Below are 21,563 nucleotides of genomic sequence, written 5' to 3'. Positions count from 1 at the left end.
GTAAATGAATTTCACACTTTACACTGGCAAGAAAGTTCATCCACTCCTTTCCTAGTCAGTCCATGTGCTTATTATTTGTCACCCACTCATCACGAAAAGAACTTAAGTATAAGTATATAAATTTGTCTGTCGAATTAACTATAAGATATCGCAATTTTACCACCCCGTTTATCGTATAGCATTAGAATATCTTTTGTATGTCAAAAACTTTATGAAAGACTGAGACTGTACCCTACGATTCACCTTTCAGTTTCCCCCTCCCCCAAAATTTAATAATCTGAGAAACATGTTCTATAAAGTTTAAGAGAACGTAAACTCTGTTTTCTGTTGGATAAAATGTACAATGGGAAAAAGGCATTCTCAAATCTGAAGGAACACCCGTTTTTCTAATGATTGTAATTCTCAGTATGTATATGTAGTCATAACAACAGAATCAACTTGTGTTTATGAGGGCGTGAAGTAGAGAGAGAGATTGACTTTCAGATGGGAAATTATCATGACAGATTTGTAAGAATACAGTGCCAATAAATATGACATATTTGTTACTAACACTACACTGCCAATAAAAATTTCTTCGCTTATGTATAGTTCGGGCTAAGTTGCCACATGTTTTAACTCTCTTCAAAATATCTTTCTTTAAAAGTACATATATTTTTCTTCTTTCAGTTTTGACCTAAAGAATTCTTCGATAATAAAATGTATACAAAAGCATTCTAGCAAACCCTTCACAGCGATTTTGTTTGGTAAAAAAACGTACAATTCTTTTGCAGGACAGACCTCACAAATCAGTATTGTTTATAAATATTATTAATGTTAAGATGCTTTAGAAATTCATGTACTATATTGACAAGGGAAGAGCATGTCTAATCTGTTGTAAACTCCCATGACCCTTCTACAGAACCACGAGAAATTAGGTCTTTATAATAGATATGGTTACAGCCTTTCATCCACACCATACTTTCGATTGTTACTGATGAACAGTATTGCCTGTTGAAAAACCGACACAGGAATAAAAGTTTCCTTTATGGCACTGCTATAAATTATCTTCTCATGCATATTACAATTGTGCATGATCGTAATAATGTACAGTCCTAAGATATGTCATAAAAATGGAAGTAGGGTTAAGGAGAGAGGAGGTGAAGAAGGAGATCTTTTAAAGAGCAGTGTTGAGTGCTGTAAAACGCAAAAGAACTAGCTACAAATGTCGCTAGTGTGGCATGTCATGAGGCCACATGTAGCTATATTTAACGCAGAAACTGATCAGTAATTGTAGTGCTGTGTGGCCACCCATTTTGCGACAGTTATGGCAGCTACATTTATCTCAGAAAACCTGCGACATTTACAGCTCGTCTAGCCATAGCGCCTTGGTGTGGTCATCCCATCAATAGCCAAGATTTTATTGAATGCATTGTGACTTGTGACTAGTGATAAGACATGAATTCACCACACCACCTCAGAAATGAAACGAGCAAGCATGAAATGGTTGCATCGGGGCTCCATACAAACCAAGAAATTCAAGATCGTGAAGTTTGCTGACAAAGAGATTAAATAACACTGGAATATTTAAGGACTGCCATTAGATGTGAACATCCTGGACTGCTAACAAAAGATATATTGCTCCTCCACAATAATACTCGACCACATACCTGACACATGATTTGAGAATCTTTACTACTCGTACAATTTCTATGGGAGATCTTGGAACATCTGCTACATAGTCCCAATCTAGTGCCAAGTGATTGTCATTTCAGCTCTGAAGAAATATTTTGATGGCCATCAATTTCAAAATGGCGATGACATTAAATTAGCAGTGCAAAGGTGGCTAAACTTGCAGGACACCAAATTCTATAATGAGGGCATCAAAAAACTAGTATCACGCTTAGACAAAAGCAAATCATGGAGACTGTGTTGAAAAATCATAGAATGCAGTGCACAGTATTTTATGTAACAATGAGATAACCACCGATGTAGTTCAGTTGGCTGAAGTGCTTCCCTGCCAACTTGGAGTTACGCTCGGGCGTGGGTTCGATTCCCACTTGGGCTGATTACCTGGTTGGGTTTTTTCCAAGACTTTTCCCAACCATAAGGCAAATGTTAGGTACTTTATGCGAATCCTCAGCCTCATCTGGTCAAATAGCATCTCGCTATCACCAATTCCATCGACGCTAAATGATCGAGCAGTTGATACAGTTGTCGTTAAATAACGAATTTGGTGTCCTGCAAGTTTAGCCACCTTTGCACTGCTAATTTAATGTCATCGCCATTTTGAAATTGATGGCCATCAAAATATTTCTTCAGAGCTGAAATCAAATCAAAGCAAATCATGGAGACTGTGTTGAAAAATCATAGAATGCAGTGCACAGTATTTTATGTAACAATGAGATAACCACCGATGTAGTTCAGTTGGCTGAAGTGCTTCCCTGTCAACTTGGAGTTACGCTCGGGCGTGGGTTCGATTCCCACTTGGGCTGATTACCTGGTTGGGTTTTTTCCAAGACTTTTCCCAACCATAAGGCAAATGTTAGGTACTTTATGCGAATCCTCAGCCTCATCTGGTCAAATAGCATCTCGCTATCACCAATTCCAACGACGCTAAATGATCGAGCAGTTGATACAGTTGTCGTTAAATAACGAATTTAAAAAAAATGAGAGATGAATATTGACTGGCTATTCTATGTTGGCCAGGATGATTAGAATGCGCTGGTATAAGATGGGTTTTCTGTATATTTTGAATTGAAATGTATCAGTATTTTTTCTATTATATCTATAAAATTTATTTTGTTATCTATTTCGTCTTCTTTTGTGAGTTGTAATAATGTATTGGGCTATTAATGTCGTCTGGTAAGGTTTGTGAAGTATTTTGGTATATGACAAAGGTGTCATATACATTCTTCATATTGTAACCATTTTATGATGTTTTCTTTATTTGAATCAATGAATTTATTTGCAATTTTATTCAGGTGTGAACCAGAAAATCCGAGCAAGAGCAGGAATTATGTTAATGATACATAAAAAAAATTCGAATCGATTTTTGCTTTTGGAGTGAAAGAATTATACAAATTCGTTTAAAGATATCCAGAGGTTACTTGACTATAATTGGGATTTATGCGCCAATAGAAGATGATGAAGAGGGAACTGAAAAATTGTATGACAGATTGCAACAAATTTTGAATAATGTAAATAAGAATGATTTTATCATGGTGATAGGAGATTTTAATGCTAGAGTAGTCAATTCTAAAGTTGAACAAAATATTGGCACATTTGGTGAACAGACCTGTAATCGAAATGGAATTTGTTTCATTGACTTTGTACTGTACAATCAACAGAAAATTATAAACACCTCTCTCAACATAAAGATAGTCATAAATATACGTGGGAGGCAAGAGGATTAAAATAAATAATCGATTATGTTATATGCAACAATAAATTATCAGAACTAATAGTTCTAGATACCTGAGTTGTCAGAGGCCCAGAAATAGAAGCTGATCATTATTTATTAGTATGTCCTGTCTGAATGATACCAAGGTGGTATAAAAGAAAACACAAACCAACAAATCCGAACATTGAGTTATCATATAAAGTCCACCTGCTTAAAGACCTCAGTACAATATAGTTATACCAAAAGCAATTAGATGAAATAAATAAAACAAAGGCAGTGAGGACAAACATTGAAGAAGAATGGAAGAATATCACAGATGTAATACAACAAGCTGCATTTGAAAGCTTGGGGACAAAGAAAAAATGGCAAAGTAAAAGAGGACTAAGAAATTGGGATGAAAATATTAAAAAGATCACTGAAGAAAAGCGAGAAACATATCAGAAATATTTTAATACAAGAAAGGAAAAAGACAAAATTGAATATCATCGGAAAAGAGCAATTGCTAAACGTGAAGTGAGGAAATATCAGAAAAAATTGGGAAGAATATGTGTCTTTCTTAGAAAATGACATTACAATGCCTCAACCACAAGTGTAAAAAATTTTTAAATTCATGAGCAACGAAATTAAAGAGACTGCTCGACTTAATACAATTCCTCAAAATTTATGGTTAAAATATTATCGAGATTTATGGTACCAGGATACTTCTCCTCCTATGCTACAATACTCACAAAATTCTGATAGAACCCATTTCATTTGAGGAAATTTTAACAGTACTGTACTTAAAAATATGAAGAGCAATAAAGCACCAGGCAATGACTGTATAAACATCGAACTATTCAAACATGCAAATCAACCATTTTTACTTAGACATTTAAATTTTCTAAATTCGATTTGGAATGGAGCAGAGCCTCCTGGAAGTTGATTGAATTCTATAGTGATATCAATCTATAAGAAAGGAAACAGAAATGACTGCAATAATTACAGAGGAATTAGTTTAATAAATACTGGTTTATAAGCAAAAACAAATTAGACAGATATTATGAAAACATATTAGGAGAAGAGCAGAATGGATTTAGGAAAGGGAGATCATGCTGTGATGGATACTTCACAGTGAAACTTTTGATAGAGAAACATTGGGAATTTAATATAGAAACATATATTGTATTTATTGATCTCAAGAAAGCTTTTGATCATGTAAAACTTATAGAAATACTAGTATGTGATAATAATCCACTACAAATAAATGAAAATATTTTTAACCTATACAAAGAAACTTTCATTTCTGTCAAAATTGATAAGAAATGTCTGATTGGTTGGAAATTTTTACCGGTATCAAATAAGGATGCCCTCTCTCACCGCTCTCATTCAATATAAGAGTATGGGGATTTATAAACTCAAGACATGGTCATATAACTATAAATCGAAATTTGTGTCTGGACGTACTGACTTTTGCAGGTGATTTTATTTTGCTAGCCACTTCAGAAGATGATTTACAACGATCAGTCTATACAAATCAAGATTTCAGGTATCACTCCCTGTAAAGTTGATTTGAATAATTTCGAGGGAAAAATTGTTCCGGAGCCGGGTATCGAACCCGGGACCTTTGGCTTAACGTACCAACGCTCTACCACTGAGCTACTCGGGAACTCTAACCGACACCGATCCAATTTTTCCCTCTATATCCACAGACCTCAAAGTGGGCTGACAACCGTCAAGCAACCAACTTCGAGTGCACACTAACTCCGTGTGACTTAAATTGTGGTTTTCTGTTAACGAACAGTGACGTGTATTATGCAAATCAAGATTTCAGGTATCACTCCCTGTAAAGTTGATTTGAATAATTTCGAGGAAAAAATTGTTCTGGAGCCGGGTATCGAACCCGGGACCTTTGGTTTAACGTACCAACGCTCTACCACTGAGCTACTCGGGAACTCTAACCGACACCGATCCAATTTTTCCCTCTATATCCACAGACCTCAAAGTGGGCTGACAACCGTCAAGCAACCAACTTCGAGTGCACACTAACTCCGTGTGACTTAAATTGTGGTTTTCTGTTAACGAACAGTGACGTGTATTATGCAAATCAAGATTTCAGGTATCACTCCCTGTAAAGTTGATTTGAATAATTTCGAGGGAAAAATTGTTCCGGAGCCGGGTATTATTCAAATCAACTTTACAGGGAGTGATACCTGAAATCTTGATTTGCATAATACACGTCACTGTTCGTTAACAGAAAACCACAATTTAAGTCACACGGAGTTAGTGTGCACTCGAAGTTGGTTGCTTGACGGTTGTCAGCCCACTTTGAGGTCTGTGGATATAGAGGGAAAAATTGGATCGGTGTCGGTTAGAGTTCCCGAGTAGCTCAGTGGTAGAGCGTTGGTACGTTAAACCGAAGGTCCCGGGTTCGATACCCGGCTCCGGAACAATTTTTCCCTCGAAATTATTCAAATCAACTTTACAGGGAGTGATACCTGAAATCTTGATTTGCATAATACACGTCACTGTTCGTTAACAGAAAACCACAATTTAAGTCACACGGAGTTAGTGTGCACTCGAAGTTGGTTGCTTGACGGTTGTCAGCCCACTTTGAGGTCTGTGGATATAGAGGGAAAAATTGGATCGGTGTCGGTTAGAGTTCCCGAGTAGCTCAGTGGTAGAGCGTTGGTACGTTAAACCAAAGGTCCCGGGTTCGATACCCGGCTCCGGAACAATTTTTCCCTCGAAATTATTCAAATCAACTTTACAGGGAGTGATACCTGAAATCTTGATTTGCATAATACACGTCACTGTTCGTTAACAGAAAACCACAATTTAAGTCACACGGAGTTAGTGTGCACTCGAAGTTGGTTGCTTGACGGTTGTCAGCCCACTTTGAGGTCTGTGGATATAGAGGGAAAAATTGGATCGGTGTCGGTTAGAGTTCCTGAGTAGCTCAGTGGTAGAGTGTTGGTACGTTAGATCAGTCTATAGTTTAAAATTAATAGCTGATAAATATCACATGGAAAAAAACAAAAGTAATGGCATTCTGTGACAAAGAACCTGCACGAAGCAAAATTTGTATAAATGGTAACATTTTAGAAAGGGTTAATGAATTCTATTATCTTGGTTTCAATCTTTCCTTTCTACTTCGTCTAGATGCCTCACAAAAAATTTTTAAATTCAATAAATTCGCAGGCATTATCAACAGTAAAACTTTCTTTAGTCAAGAAACATACCCGCACTCGTCTGTACAAGACTTTAGCAAGACTTGTCCTTTGTTATGGCAGCGAAGCTTGGACCTTACGAAAAAGCGATGAAAATAGAATTACTGTCAGTGAAATTAAGTTTATGTGCCAAACAGCAGGATACACTAAATGGGATCATAAAAGAAATGAGGACATCCTACAAGAACTGGAAATGGAACCTATACTGCAGTATATTCATCAATATCAAGACAGTTAGCTTCACCATATCAAGTGTATGCCTAGAACAAGGATTCCTCAAGCGATCTTGAACTACAGACCAACAGGGAAAAGATCACTGGATAACTTTTGTAGGCCGGAACAGTCCTTCTAGGACTATCACCTGTTAGGAAGATGATGATGATGATGATGATGATGGAGGAGGATTTATTTTCTAAGCTATTTAACAAGAAATATCGCCCATTATTCTTGAAAGAGGAGAGGTTACGGATAAACCGTCTTTTTGCCTGTAGAATTTTGCATTAAACATAAAATAATTTTGATTATTGCAAACACGTAGGTCTAACAGGTTTGTAATTTTTTCAATTGAGGAGCGTTTTTTCAAAACTCAAAAACTTCAAAATTTTGAAAAATGAGTTATATATAGTTTCGTATATTTTAAAGGTAGATGAATCGATTTCGCTATACAGAATTAGTCAAATCTCAACATTTCATACATTAATAAGGCATTAAATATTGAGGGTTTTTGCAAAACTCAACATCTTGTGACAGCGAGTTTTTTCAAAACTCAACTTTATTTTAAAACAGTGTTTCCACTGGTCATAAAAAAGTATAACAAGGATTTATATTTTTTTTCTTCAAATTTTATTACGGTATTAAGTTTTAAAAATTGGCTACAATGCTCAGCTGAAATATCTCTCAACTGCCTTTATTATTTCCACTGTTGACTGTGAATATTCTGGACTGCAATACTGTTTGTCTGCTCATTTTAGTACTGAAGCAGTATTGCAAGCTGTAGTGAGTACTATCGTCTCCTATTCAAGAAATAAAATGTGGTCAAAAAGGAAATGCGAAATGATGTAAATAATTCAAGCAAGAATAAGACTCTAAAATATACTCAGGAAGTAGCAGGTGAGCCAGATATAGATTGTGGAAATCAAGCTTTCAGGTATAACTCCCTGTAAAGTTCATTTGAATAATTTTTCCTTCGAAATTATTCACATATAGATTGTTTTCATGATTTTATGAGAGCGGAAGGCATAAAGAAAAGTAAATGTGAAGCAACAAATCTAACCAGAAATGATATACTGGAATTCCATTCAAAGCTCTATGATAATGGTAAGGGCAAAATAGCACAGAAATTGAATATATCAAGCAGCACAAAAATTGTTTATTTTAAAATTCATTCGTGTAAACAAACTAGAGAAAAAAAACTGATGATAAACAGGCTAACTATGGCAGATATATTTCACTAAATTATTTTGTTCCAAAGGAGAATGGAGAAGAAGTCCAAGTGTGTGCATCCACATTTAGAAAAATTACAGGAATGTCAGGCAACATGTTGAGACGAATAGATAAAAAATATCTAAGAGGTGAAATGCTAAAAGAATATAGACGTGGAAGGAGGATTAATGAGCGGGATGAAGAAATGACAAGTGCTATAAAGAGGGACATACTTAATTATCGATGTAGAGAGAGCCATTATGCTTGTAAGAAATGCTCTAGATCATACTTGCCTCCTTAACTAAGTATTAAGAAGCTTTGGTAGAGATTCTGTCAATGTCGAATGAAAAACGAGCTTTTAAGATGCTCCCTATCCAAATATAAGTCCATTTTTACAAGTGCTTCAATCTGGGTTTTGTAAATTCGCGCTCTGACACTTCTTCTAAATGTGCAGGGCTTCTTGTTAAAAGAAGAAATTTTTATAACCTAAATGCAAAAAATGACCTGAGAACTGACTACAGATTTCACAAAAAGAGGGCTGAAAATTTTTTTGAAACTCTCAAGAGCAAAGAAAATAACACTAACACCGTGTGCTTTGATTGTCAACAGAATCAGCATCTATCGAAATTATCAGGGAGGGATATATTTTACTCCCTCCAAGTCTGCCTTTACAATACTGTTATGGAAGTCAATGAAGGAGGTGATATCCACCATTACACATGGCTTGAAACAGAAATGGCACGAGGTGCTAATGAAGTTGCTTCTGCAGTTCTGGACTATATTAAGAAACTAGAAGAGAAACTGGAAAAATCTACTGTGAAATATACATTGAGACCTTTTTCAGATTCATGCCTATCACAAAACAAAAATTCAGTAATGATGAGTATGCTCTTGAGATTTTGTGACTCTTCCAAGGTATTCACTAAAATAAACATTACTTTCCTGTTAGAGGGCACAGCTTCCTGCCACCCAATAGGGTATTTGGTGTCATTGAGAAGAACAGAAGAAATCACAGTGCCATCGCAATACCATGATTGGTAAGTTTAGGATAAAAAATCAAGTGCAAATAAAATTCTTAAACGGAAGCTGCCATTTAAGATGACAGAAGTGAAGCAAATCACATATCATAAGAATGGGAGATAGGGGGTCGACTGTAAAGTAAAGAACGTCTACTGTTGAAGTACTAAAAAGTGGCATCAGTAATTTCAAGAAAATGGACAAATCTCTTCCACTCAAGTCTAAAAATCACGTGAATACGAAGAATAGGGATGATGTGAAAAAAACTAATAAAATATTTCGGTACATCAACCGAAGAAGCAAAAACATTCTACTCACAAGTATTACAAGATTTCCCGGAATCCAACTAAGAAAACAATGAAGCAGAATACCCAGAAGAACCTTTTTATTAATGGGATGTCTTGTATTCTCAATAAAACAGAAGAAAAATTATTTATTTAAAAAATTACGTATATTTTTTCATAAAGTTGTATATTTCAATTTGAAGATGTTCAGTTTTGATAAAAACTCGCCAAATTCAATGCTATTTTCTGAGCTCTTGAACTAAGTAGTTGATATAAGATGTAATTAACATAATTCAACTTGGAATATTTAAGTCATGCGTATATTTTAATTTTTGTTTAAATGATAAGGGAAGAATATAAACAATAAAATGTGTTTCCTGAAAATTTTAGATTTTGAAGATGTTGAGTTTTGGAAAAACGCTCCTCAATTTCTGTATTGCTTATTTATTGGTCTTAGAGTGCCAGACATACGGTTTTTTAAGGAACAGTACACCTGTTCTGCGTACAATATAAAATAGGTACTGTACAGCAAATGTTCCTTGTTTTAGTTTTTTCAGTTAATAATGAGAATTATTTTAAACGTATATATACAAAATCAAACAAATAAATGATCTTCGTATTACTTAAAAATCTCTCTAGTGTAATTTCCTATTTCACTAGCACTAATGATTGCCCAGTTTTTATCAAAAAGAATCTCATTAGTGAGGTAGAGTCAAACTCGTGGAAACAGAAAATTGTTACAGAAATGTTTCTGTACTGTTGTCAAGATTTAACAGATTTGTTAAAAAAAAGCAGTAAGTTCTTTATAAGAAAATTCACTATTTATCGAACATTCTTCTTGGCAGTAACCAATTATTTATTTGTGATTTATTGATGAAATTATTGTTGTTGTAACTCATGTTACACAAAAAAGACATCCCAAGCAAAGACAATAATGTTACTTCAAATCTATCTGAAAGTAAAAGCCTTACATGTTTCCAGTTTTATCAGTATTATTGTTTAATACATTAGAACATACAGTCATTTTCTTGAACTATGGATAATAAAAAAAATGGAATAAAACAGCAGTGCTAGTAACTCACATTAAATTTAGTTCGTAAGTGTAAATTAATGTTTTGTTGCACAGTGATTCATAAATCTTAGTGCAAAATATAGAAAAATAAACTTTTTTAACAATTGTCTTTTATAATATTACTACCTTTACCGAAAGTGATCCTACTTCATAGTGGTGTATGACGCCCTTATCATTTTAAATTTTCACTGCATACACAATGACAAATGAACATTCTATTTCAAAAGAACTTTAAATTCAAAGTTGTTACATAAAATACAAACCAAATTACTCTTCTTTGATATTAAGTTTCATATCAATTTTGTAAAACATTCTGTCCCCTTTCATTTCAACAACTGATGTAGATAGTTTGCATAAAATCTGGTTCAGTTTCACATATGATGTGTCTTCTTCATTGATTTTGAAAACAATCCATAACTGCTAGCACTCTTAAGCTACATTATTTTAACATCATCTTCATCTACAGAACTTTGCAACATATCAGAAACTGTGGTTATATTATCATCAAATTTGACTAACGATACAAAAGTTACTATACTTCAAATCCATAGACATTAATTCATCCTTTTCCTGAAAAGAAACTCTATCTGCTAATTCTTCAGTGTCTGTATCATGCACCAAAGAATTCTTAGACAGAGACTTTGAAGTCGAAGGGGTGATACTTACCGTATCTGATAATCATATCTGGCCTCCTTGCTTAAAATGAAGGTAGCAACTTTTCCTTCTTATATGGTAGGCTTAGTTCATTGTACTAGTGTTAGGTATATCCCTTTTATAGTTATGGCACCTTTAAACATCATACTTAAATTGAGTCTACCACGAAGCATTGAAGCAATCAAACACAAAGGCAAATGTTAGGCCAAATCTAAAAACTATGCGGCTGACACACATTGGAAGTAATTTTGTTTCTTGCTTTCTAATTCAAGAATTTTAACATCTCCTTAAAGTACAATATTTAAGGAAAATGTCATCTAAATGATGAAGTAAGCAATTTTACATATGCGTAGCTCACGCTATTGTCACTCACGTTACATATTTTCCGGTTTTTAAAGTAGGTTCTTGTATAATATCAACAATAATTTTTTATATATGATTGAAGATAAGGAGGAATACTAAGAGAACCAAACAATTTAAGAGATAGATGTGATTATTAACATATCTATGAAAAAAAAAGAGGTTAATTTCGTAACTCATGTTGTGCGGCACATGGTTGTATTTAACTCTCATTATAAGCAAAATGGACAAGTAATATTCAAGCCTAAACATGTCATAAATCTCCGAAGCAGACAATTTTGCACACTGAAAGAGTTGCTTGGAAACAGGTGTAGCAAGCACTAATAATCACCAAACTAACTCGCGGAAAAATACAAGAATTATTAACTCATTTCCAGAGGAAAATATGTTAATGTTGTGACAGTTCACTTCATGTACTTCAAGGAAATATGAAAATTTCAGACAAAATGACAATTTTAAATTTCGTGGAATACCCATCATGATGTGTACGAAGCTTGTGCAAGTTACATAAATAAGTTGTCTGATTTTAGCAGTGAAGATGTTCTCTCTAAAATGGAATGTATTATACTGAGAAATTCACCTGATTTTAAAAGTCTCTTAAATTTAGCTGAATCACTATCTCTTGCTGATAACATGTACTGACAATATGTAACCATATTCAGAAATGTTTTTGATTAATGAACTTCACTGCCATAATAAAATAAACATTTTCCGGAAAAAGTTATAATATTGTTGATTGCTTGTTCTTGTCTAAATTGCCTTTTTTAATATCAATTGATTTTCTGGATTTCAAATATTTATCTTCTTTATACAGGGTGTTTAAAAATACGGGGCATAATTTCAGGTATGTATTTCCCACATGTAGACAATCAAAATAGTTCATTACAACACGTGTCCGGAAATGCTTTATTTCCGAGTTATGGCCTTCACAACATTAAAATTCACCGGAATGTTTTCCTTTCCACAGGTCGTTGCCGTCAAAGGAGACATTAAGAGGGCACTCTGACAGTTCATTCCGAGGTGAAGGTTACATTCAGTGTTGTGTAGGCGTTAGACTGTGCGACATGTATTCAAATCAAGAGCTGGCAGAGATACACTTCATGTACGGTAAGGCGGACGGCAATGCTGCGCTGGTTCGTCGTTTGTACCAGGAGAGGTACCCACAACGACAATGTCCAGATCGGAAGACATTTGTACGTCTCCATTACCGTCTGTGCGAGTATGGAAAATTTAACTCTCCTGGTTTGGGAAGGGGATGACTAAGATCTACAACTCCAGAAGTACAGGAGGAGATTCTGGAGGCTGTGAACATGACTCCTTCTATCAGCACACGAAGGGTAGCGTTGCAAGTCAATGTTCCTCATACGACTGTCTGGAGACTGTTGAAAGAGTATCAATTGTATCCTTATCATTTGCAACGTGTACAGGCCCTGTCACCAGCAGATTACCCTGCACGAGTTAGGTTCTGTCAGTGGTTCTTGCAGCAGTGTGGTGTAAATCCGAACTTTCCTGCCTTAGTATTATTTACAGATGAAGCACAGTTCACACGAGATGGCATAACAAATTTCCACAATCAGCATGTATGGGCGTATGAAAACCCACGTGCAACTGTTCCATCTCATCACCAGGTGCGGTTCTCCCTCAACATGTGGGCCGGTATCATTGGTGATCGATTAGTTGGACCCCATGTACTTGTAAACAGACTTACAGGGCAGGCATACACAAACTTCCTGGAAAACACCATACCTCATGTTTTAGAAGACACTCCACTGATCAATCGTCAACACATCACTTCTTGCAAGATGGCGCTCCTGCACACTTCAGTCGTACGGCTCGCCGTACTTGGATCAAAGGTTTCCTGATTGATGGATAGGTAGAGGTGGCCCAATTGCTTGGCCTCCACGCTCACCTGATCTGAACCCTCTCGATTTCTACTTGTGGGGCCATTTAAAATCATTGGTTTATTCGTCTCCGGTGCCTGATTTGGAATCCCTTCGGAATCGAATTGTGGCATGTTCTGAGGACATACGCAATACTCCTGGAGTTTGGAATCGTGTTCGCAGGTCAATGAGACATCGATGTGAGGACTGTATTCAAGCAGGAGGTGGACATTTTGAACATCTTCTGTAATGACAACGACCTGCGGAAAGAAAAACGTTCTGGTGAATTTCAATGTTGTGAAGGCCATAACTCGGAAATGAAGCATTTCCGGACACATGTTGTAATGAACTATTTTGATTGTCTACATGTGGGAAATACATACCTGAAATTATGCCCCGTATTTTTGAAACACTCTGTATTTCAGCATTTAAAATTAAAGCAGTATACTTTGAGGACTATCAACAGGGCCACAGTAGTTCGACAATCAATTATAGATAACTAGCTGAAAGCACCCGGCGTTGCCCGGGTTGTCCTTTTTGCTTCTTTTTTTTTTTTTTTTTAATTAAACTGGTTGTTAGACTCAACTATAGACAACCAAAGGAATTGTCTTTAATAAGCTTTTCTCGTCCATAAAGATGATTCTTTACATAGTGTCACTTACATGAATTAATGAACCTCTTAGCCAAATGCTTGAAAGGATTAACTCAATTTAAAACAAATGCAGATCAGGCAACGAAAGAAAACATTTCATCACGTACCTTACTTTCAAATGTTTTTTTTTTTTTAATTTGTATGTATATCTGTGTGTGTGTGCGTGCATGTGTGAGATTATTTATTCTGGCGTAGTTAAGGCCATCAGGCCTTCTCTTCCGCATCACCATAAATACAGGGTGTTTAAACAATACGGGGCATAATTTCAGGTATGTATTTCCCACATGTAGATAATCAAAATAGTTCATTACAACATGTGTCCGGAAATGCTTCATTTCCGAGTTATGGCCTTCACAACATTGAAATTCACCAGAACGTTTTTCTTTCCGCAGGTCGTTGTCATTACAGAAGATGTTCAAAATGTCCACCTCCTGCTTGAATACAGACCTCACATCGATGTCTCATTGACCTGCGAACACGATCCCAAACTCCAGGAGTATTGCGTATGTCCTCAGAACATGCCACAATTCGATTCCGAAGGGATTCCAAATCAGGCACCGGAGACGAATAAACCAATGATTTTAAATGGCCCCACAAGTAGAAATCGAGAGGATTCAGATCAGGTGAGCGTGGAGGCCAAGCAATTGGGCCACCTCTATCTATCCATCGATCAGGAAACCTTTGATCCAAGTACGGCGAGCCGTACGACTGAAGTGTGCAGGAGCGCCATCTTGCAAGAAGTGAATGTGTTGACGATTGATCAGTGGAGTGTCTTCTAAAACATGAGGTATGGTGTTTTCCAGGAAGTTTGTGTACGCCTGCCCCATAAGTCTGTTTACAAGTACATGGGGTCCAACTAATCGATCACCAATGATACCGGCCCACATGTTGAGGGAGAACCGCACCTGGAGATGAGATGGAACAGTTGCACGTGGGTTTTCATACGCCCATACATGCTGATTGTGGAAATTTGTTATGCCATCTCGTGTGAACTGTGCTTCATCTGTAAATAATACTAAGGCAGGAAAGTTCGGATTTACACCACACTGCTGCAAGAACCACTGACAGAACCTAACTCGCGCAGGGTAATCTGCTGGTGACAGGGCCTGTACACGTTGCAAATGATAAGGATACAATTGATACTCTTTCAACAGTCTCCAGACAGTCGTATGAGGAACATTGACTTGCAACGCTACCCTTCGTGTGCTGATAGAAGGAGTCATGTTCACAGCCTCCAGAATCTCCTCCTGTACTTCTGGAGTTGTAGATCTTGGTCGTCCCCTTCCCAAACCAGGAGAGTTAAATTTTCCATACTCGCACAGACGGTAATGAAGACGTACAAATGTCTTCCGATCAGGACATTGTCGTTGTGGGTACCTCTCCTGGTACAAACGACGAGCCAGCGCAGCATTGCCGTCCGCCTTACCGTACATGAAGTGTATCTCTGCCAGCTCTTGATTTGAATACATGTCGCACAGTCTAACGCCTACACAACACTGAATGTAACCTTCACCTCGGAATGAACTGTCAGAGTGCCCTCTTAATGTCTCCTTTGACGGCAACGACCTGCGGAAAGAAAAACGTTCCGGTGAATTTCAATGTTGTGAAGGCCATAACTCGGAAATAAAGCATTTCCGGACACATGTTGTAATGAACTATTTTGATTGTCTACATGTGGGAAATACATACCTGAAATTATGCCCCGTATTTTTGAAACACCCTGTATAAATAAAATAATAAAAAAAATGAAACTATAAGTAAAGGAAAACCAAACGAACATATATATAGGCTACTGTCACACAAACTTTAAATGAATTAGCAATGTCTTGAAGTTCAGCAAAACAAAGACACACCCTATAGGCCCACTTAGCATTGTATCAATGTTCTCCAGATCTTATTTTATCTCTGCCGGTCAGTAACTGTTAAATTTCAAGTGGATTATTTTACTCATGGGAGTCAGCATATTAAAAAACATTACAACCTTTCTGCCGTCTTCTTTCCTCGCCCCCAAATTCACAAATATGATGTTGCACAGAGGCACAGATAAAATAAAAGATCTGTATATTGATTTGAAGCTTTGCATTTCACGTAATTTCACGTCTATATGTGTTTTCACTTGAATTTCAGAGACAACTGACGGTAAACAGGGAATTCCCTTATTCCCAGTCTAAACCCATTGGGGTGTCATCGAGAGCAAAATTTATCTCTCTATCGGTCGTACCAAAGAATCGATATATATGTATATAATTTAATTTATATTGGGAGATTTTTTACTTCTTGACCACTGTACGCCTATTTTTTTTAATATGACTTGAGAAACTATACCTCACAAATTCAGAACATAATTATTATATTAATTCTTATTTTATACACTGGATACAGATACAATATAAACTCGCAATAAGTCATTTTTTAAAACATAAAGAATAATATTCAGAGAGATATTTACCGGTTTTTTACAAAATAAAGAGATTGTTATTTCCACAAAGCATAACATACTACATTGGCAACGTGATTATACAGTTAGAATTTCGCAGTGACACATTTTCGGACATGAACAACAATATTTTGAGAGGTATATTTTAGAATTAATACAGTGTTATTTTCAGTCGCCTTACATATATTCACATACTACATTAGCAATATGACAGAAGTATTATTGAATTGCTTTTTGATGTGTGTAAAATCTTTCTTTTTTTTTTTTTTCTATTTCTTTGTATAAAATATAGTTGAGAATGTGAAAAACACGGAGTTTTTAAGTTAATGTCTGCAACTTTGAGCAACTGTCCTTGAGCTTGATTTTAATATGGCCATTACAAATGCTAGTCGCACTGAAATTGCTGTTACTTAAAATCGAAAGGCATGTTAGTGCATATCATAGAAATGCATGGGAAAAAAACATCTTCTCCTTTCGTTTTGCCAATTAATTTTGTCACTTCTATTACTACGTTTTGAATTAATTTTTTCGCACCAATTCTTCTTCCATTGCATTATTTTGGTGGGTCAATATTTCGCAATTGTACTATTGGAGGTTCAATATTAAGTATTAAATTATATGATAGCAATCCTTGTGGTTTCAAAGAATTCAAGAATTCAGTTGGATAAAACACAGTGTGCTCACTATCCACAACTGCATCGAGAAATTCATAATACGGTCCTGAACTGTGTAAAGACACTTATTGCGTGAATTATCTAGTTTTAGCCTTCATGATGTGTATCAACAATGTTACTGTACTTAATTTCGTGTTACAATTTCCATGGCCTCGTGAATGTCGATGTTGAATACAACAGACAATAATAAAGAACAATTAACTCCAAAGATTGCATTTTAATATTATACATGAATGTTTGATGTATTTATTTTATTTTTTCATTTTTTAATTAATTCAACGTCCATTTGCACAATTTTAATGTATCCTATGTTTTTCTCCTGGTTATTAAGGTTAAATGTGCAAGCTTTGACACATATCGATCAAAGTGTGTAGATTTGTATAGAGAACGTACACACACACACACTCACATACATACATACATACATACATACATACATACAGTACATACCCACATTCACTTTTATATATTAAGTTATTAATGATCCCCAGAAAAGTATCATTAAGGCCCGCTCCCACTTAGCGGAATCAAACCGAACCGAATCGTATAGAAATGAAATGTCTGCCGGCACTCACATCTAGTGGAATCGAACTGAATCAAAGCATATACAGATTAAAATGGATCGCATAATGGCTATAGCACAGTTATGTGAAGAGGCAGAAAGAGAAGAAATAAATATTTAAAACAAGAAAAGGAAATACTGGATATGTGGAGAATTTTCACTTTATTTGACTGTATTTCCAGAGGTGAAGCAAAATTCCGTTCTTTAGCCCTGCTTTGGATTTTAACTTTTACCTAATGTTTCCATTGCTGGTAATTTACTTATTTCGCTTCAAACATTATCACGGGAATAATTATTACGATAGTACTTCTGTATTTTGTCATACAATAGCAGATAATTTTGAACAAGATTTATTATTTTTTCTTTGTTTATATTATTTAATTGTAATTTTCTGTATAGCCCTACATACTATTTCAACAATAACTTTCAATAAAGAAATTGCGCTATCACAAATGGATATGACTCGTTTGTTTTTTCACAAAGGCTTCACGAGAACATACAGTCATAGCCGAAACAAGAAATTCCGTCAGTGAAATAAATATTCTAGCTCATGAATTCTATTCAGTTCTCTTCGGTTTGATTGGATGCGCTGCTTTCTGCTATGTTCCATTTAAATACATTGCGAAAATAAATTCTGTTCGATTCGATTCTGTTAAGTGGCAGCAGGCCTTTAGACATGAAATAGCTAACACTATCAATAAATTTCAACCAAAAAGAACCATTATTGCAAACCCCAAAGACTAAGAAACAAACATAACAAAAAACTTTAAGTAAGAAAATTCGCGACAGTACTCTTATTATTACCACAGCAGGTAAAGGAAATGCTTGGCGAATCAATATACATCGAAAAAACAGATAAATTATTTTTAAACAATTCATTTGAATTAATCAAAAAAGACCCCACCACCCAATAAAAATAAAATCTGAAAGACACCATTAAAATCATAGAGTTCACCTTAGCTGAAAATGAAAAACATTCATTAATCTATGTGAATCCTCAACCACCAAAAATGAAATCTCCACAAAAATTCATAAATAAGACACCCTCATTAGACAAATAATAAATTTCCATACCGGACCAACATAATAGTACAACAAAATTCCTACAAAAATATCCCAGAACAAATTCAAATATAATAAAAAACCATAATATAAGAAAGAACACTCAAATAATAGAAATTTTAAATAAAATTCCTATTGACAATAACAGTAAAATTGTTTCCTTTGATGTTGTCAATGTGTATCAGTACACAAATATGCCAGTAAAGAAAGCATAGATATAATAAGATGAAACTTAAAATGCGAATACTTAAGCAATATAGAAACTGAGAAGATTACAAACCTATTAGACCTACGTATCTACTGTAATCAACATTATTTTACGTTTAATGCAAAATTATACAGGAAAAAGATGGTTTATTCATGGGCTCCTCTCTTTCAGGAATAATGGCTAACATACTTACACATGGCTTTTAAGGAATCCGGAGGTTCCTTGCTATCCTCACATAAGCCCACCATCGGTCCCTATCCTGTGCAAGATTAATCCAGCCTCTATCATCATATCCCACCTCTATCAAATCCATTTTTATATTATTCTTCCATCTACGTCTCAGCCTCCCCAAAGATCTTTTTCCCTCTGGCCTCCCAACTAACACTCTATATGCATTTCTGGATTCGCCCTACGTGCTACATGCCCTGGATTTAATATTCCTAATTATTTCAGGTTAAAAATACAATGCATGCAGTATAATGGCTAACATATTCTTAAATAACTTAGGAAATAAATTCATTGATTCAAATTAAAATCAAATTATGGTTTATTTAACGATGCTCGCAACTGCAAAGGTTATATCAGCGTCGCTGGTGTGTTGGAATTTTTGTCCCGCAGAAATTCTTTTACATGCCAGTAAATCTACTGCCATCGACCTCGGCTGGATCAAACCCGCAACCTCGAGCATAGAAGGCCAGCGCTATACCAACTGCGCAACCGAGGGCGCCTTCAAATTAATGAGGGGTTCGAGAGTACAACATGGTAAGGACATTTTAGTGTTTTGAAGTTATTAGGTAGGTAAACATTTATACATGCAACAGTTTGTATAGGTACCAGAAGTAAAATATATATATTTTTGCCTCTGTTGAGATGTTGGAAAACTAACTATTGCATTAGACGCAGAATGTAAGATATATTATAAATGCTACATATCTCTTTTTTTTTTTACCAAAATGTCAGTTACCATGTTTTACACCTGAGCCCCTCAAATAAAAAATAAAAATAATAAAATAATTAACGATATGAAGAATGTAGATGACACTTTTCTTATATACCAAAATAAAACTTCACAAACCTTATTAAACAACATTAATCACTTACATCCACAATAATTACAATTCACCAAAGAAGACGAAATAGATACAAAATAAATTTTCTAGATATAACAATGGAAAGAAAGACTGATACACTCCAATTTGAAATACACAGGAAACATAAGCAAACCATCAGGCTTATACTAGCACATTCTAATCATCTTATCCAACGTAGAATAGCTGATCTCAATAGTTCAGTCAACAGATTGATTAACACTCCCATGAACGACATAGATTACAAATAAGAATTGAATATTATATACAAAATTGCATAAGGTAATGGATATAATACTACAACTAGGTGACTGCAAATTTCATAATTTTATAGGAAGCAGATTTGAATGTTTATTTTGAAATTAGAAGTAATTATATAGAATTATAAAATCAATTATACCTTTGCAACTTCTTTTTGAAGTGCATATTGTAAAATTGACGTTTTCAAGAATTATAAAATTAAAATTAGGGTGTAGCACAAAGTTATATTTATATAATCTAGTGGATAACTGCAATCATATTAAGGAATTCAAGGGTAGGATGTTTGAAGGTATTGTGTTACATTTATAAATAAATCAGTATTTCTCCCTGAATGAAAGTGTTATGTATCAAATTTTATTGTGAAAAGGGTTCCATAGATGTCTGTCTAATAACAGCAGTAATACTGTGTAGATGAAAGAGTTACGTTACATTGCTCTGTTGCTTAATACAAGGCTAACAGTTTTACCCTTCAATTAATTATGAATTTAAAAATTGAAAATAAAAAAAATGACTGTAATAAGTAATTTTATTAATGAACTAGCCGTACCCGCGTGCTTTGCTGCACTTGTTATAAATAAATATCATTGACTTAAATCTGTTATATTTCCAAATACAGCTTTGTTATTGTTAGTTAATAATTAATTTATTATTAATTATAAATCGTTTGCTCTTGAATTACTTTCAAAGTTGTATTTAGAACTATATGAATGTAACTGTTATTACCATGCGATAGGTTCTGGAGTTGTTCGATTAATTCTACTTTTAAGCTTGGTATTATGTTAGATCTAACAGCGTCTGAAGTAGAATATATTTGTAAGAACTGAAGATTGTTACTCTCAGCTGGAAGAAGGTTTTGTCACCAAACGATACCATTTGAAATAAGGTGTTGCACTGCCCTATATTATTTAAAACGTGTGTTGATAACGGATGTACTACTATAAGTACCTGCCTAAGTTTTTAATTGGTTGTGAGGACTCTTGAATCTCAGGAAGAAAAACTTTTTCAGCAGCGCAACGTATTCAAGACTAATTTACAAATATGTTAAACGAATTATTCTTGCAACGAAACGAATGCTCCCTAGATCAAACAGTCGTATTTCAATTATGTAATTACTTCATTGTTTCTTCTGGTATTGTATGACGTTATGACTGAAATACCTATGTTGTTAATAATTGTTTTTATTGTAACATTCGGCCATAACTGACCGAGTATATAAGATCTCGCGCTCAGAGAGGTGGAGTTTGGGGTTTGAGATGGCCTACAAACCACATGTTAAAGATGTTGGTTTGTTAATTATTCAATATGGAGTATTGTGCACTACATAGAACTGTTGCCTATTAAGTAT

At 35.0% G+C, this 21,563-nt stretch overlaps 1 protein-coding gene across 4 annotated transcripts in view; it reads left to right on the top strand.

Moving 5' to 3' along the window:
• The window catches only part of Pi3K68D (phosphatidylinositol-4-phosphate 3-kinase catalytic subunit Pi3K68D), a 987,208-nt gene that overhangs the window by 950,398 nt on the left and 15,247 nt on the right, over nt 1–21,563 (top strand). Inside the window, exon 27 of one of the 4 annotated variants that reach the window (XR_011333110.1) lies at nt 19,488–19,631. The exons of the other annotated variants lie outside the window; for them this stretch is intronic. The gene's annotated coding sequence lies outside the window, so the exon portion shown is untranslated. The remainder of the gene's footprint in view (nt 1–19,487; nt 19,632–21,563) is intronic. 4 annotated transcript variants of the gene reach the window in all.

This window comes from Periplaneta americana, chromosome 7, assembly GCF_040183065.1.
Source record: "Periplaneta americana isolate PAMFEO1 chromosome 7, P.americana_PAMFEO1_priV1, whole genome shotgun sequence".
Taxonomy (NCBI): Eukaryota; Metazoa; Arthropoda; class Insecta; order Blattodea; family Blattidae; genus Periplaneta; species Periplaneta americana.
This window is presented reverse-complemented; position numbering and strand designations above follow the sequence as displayed.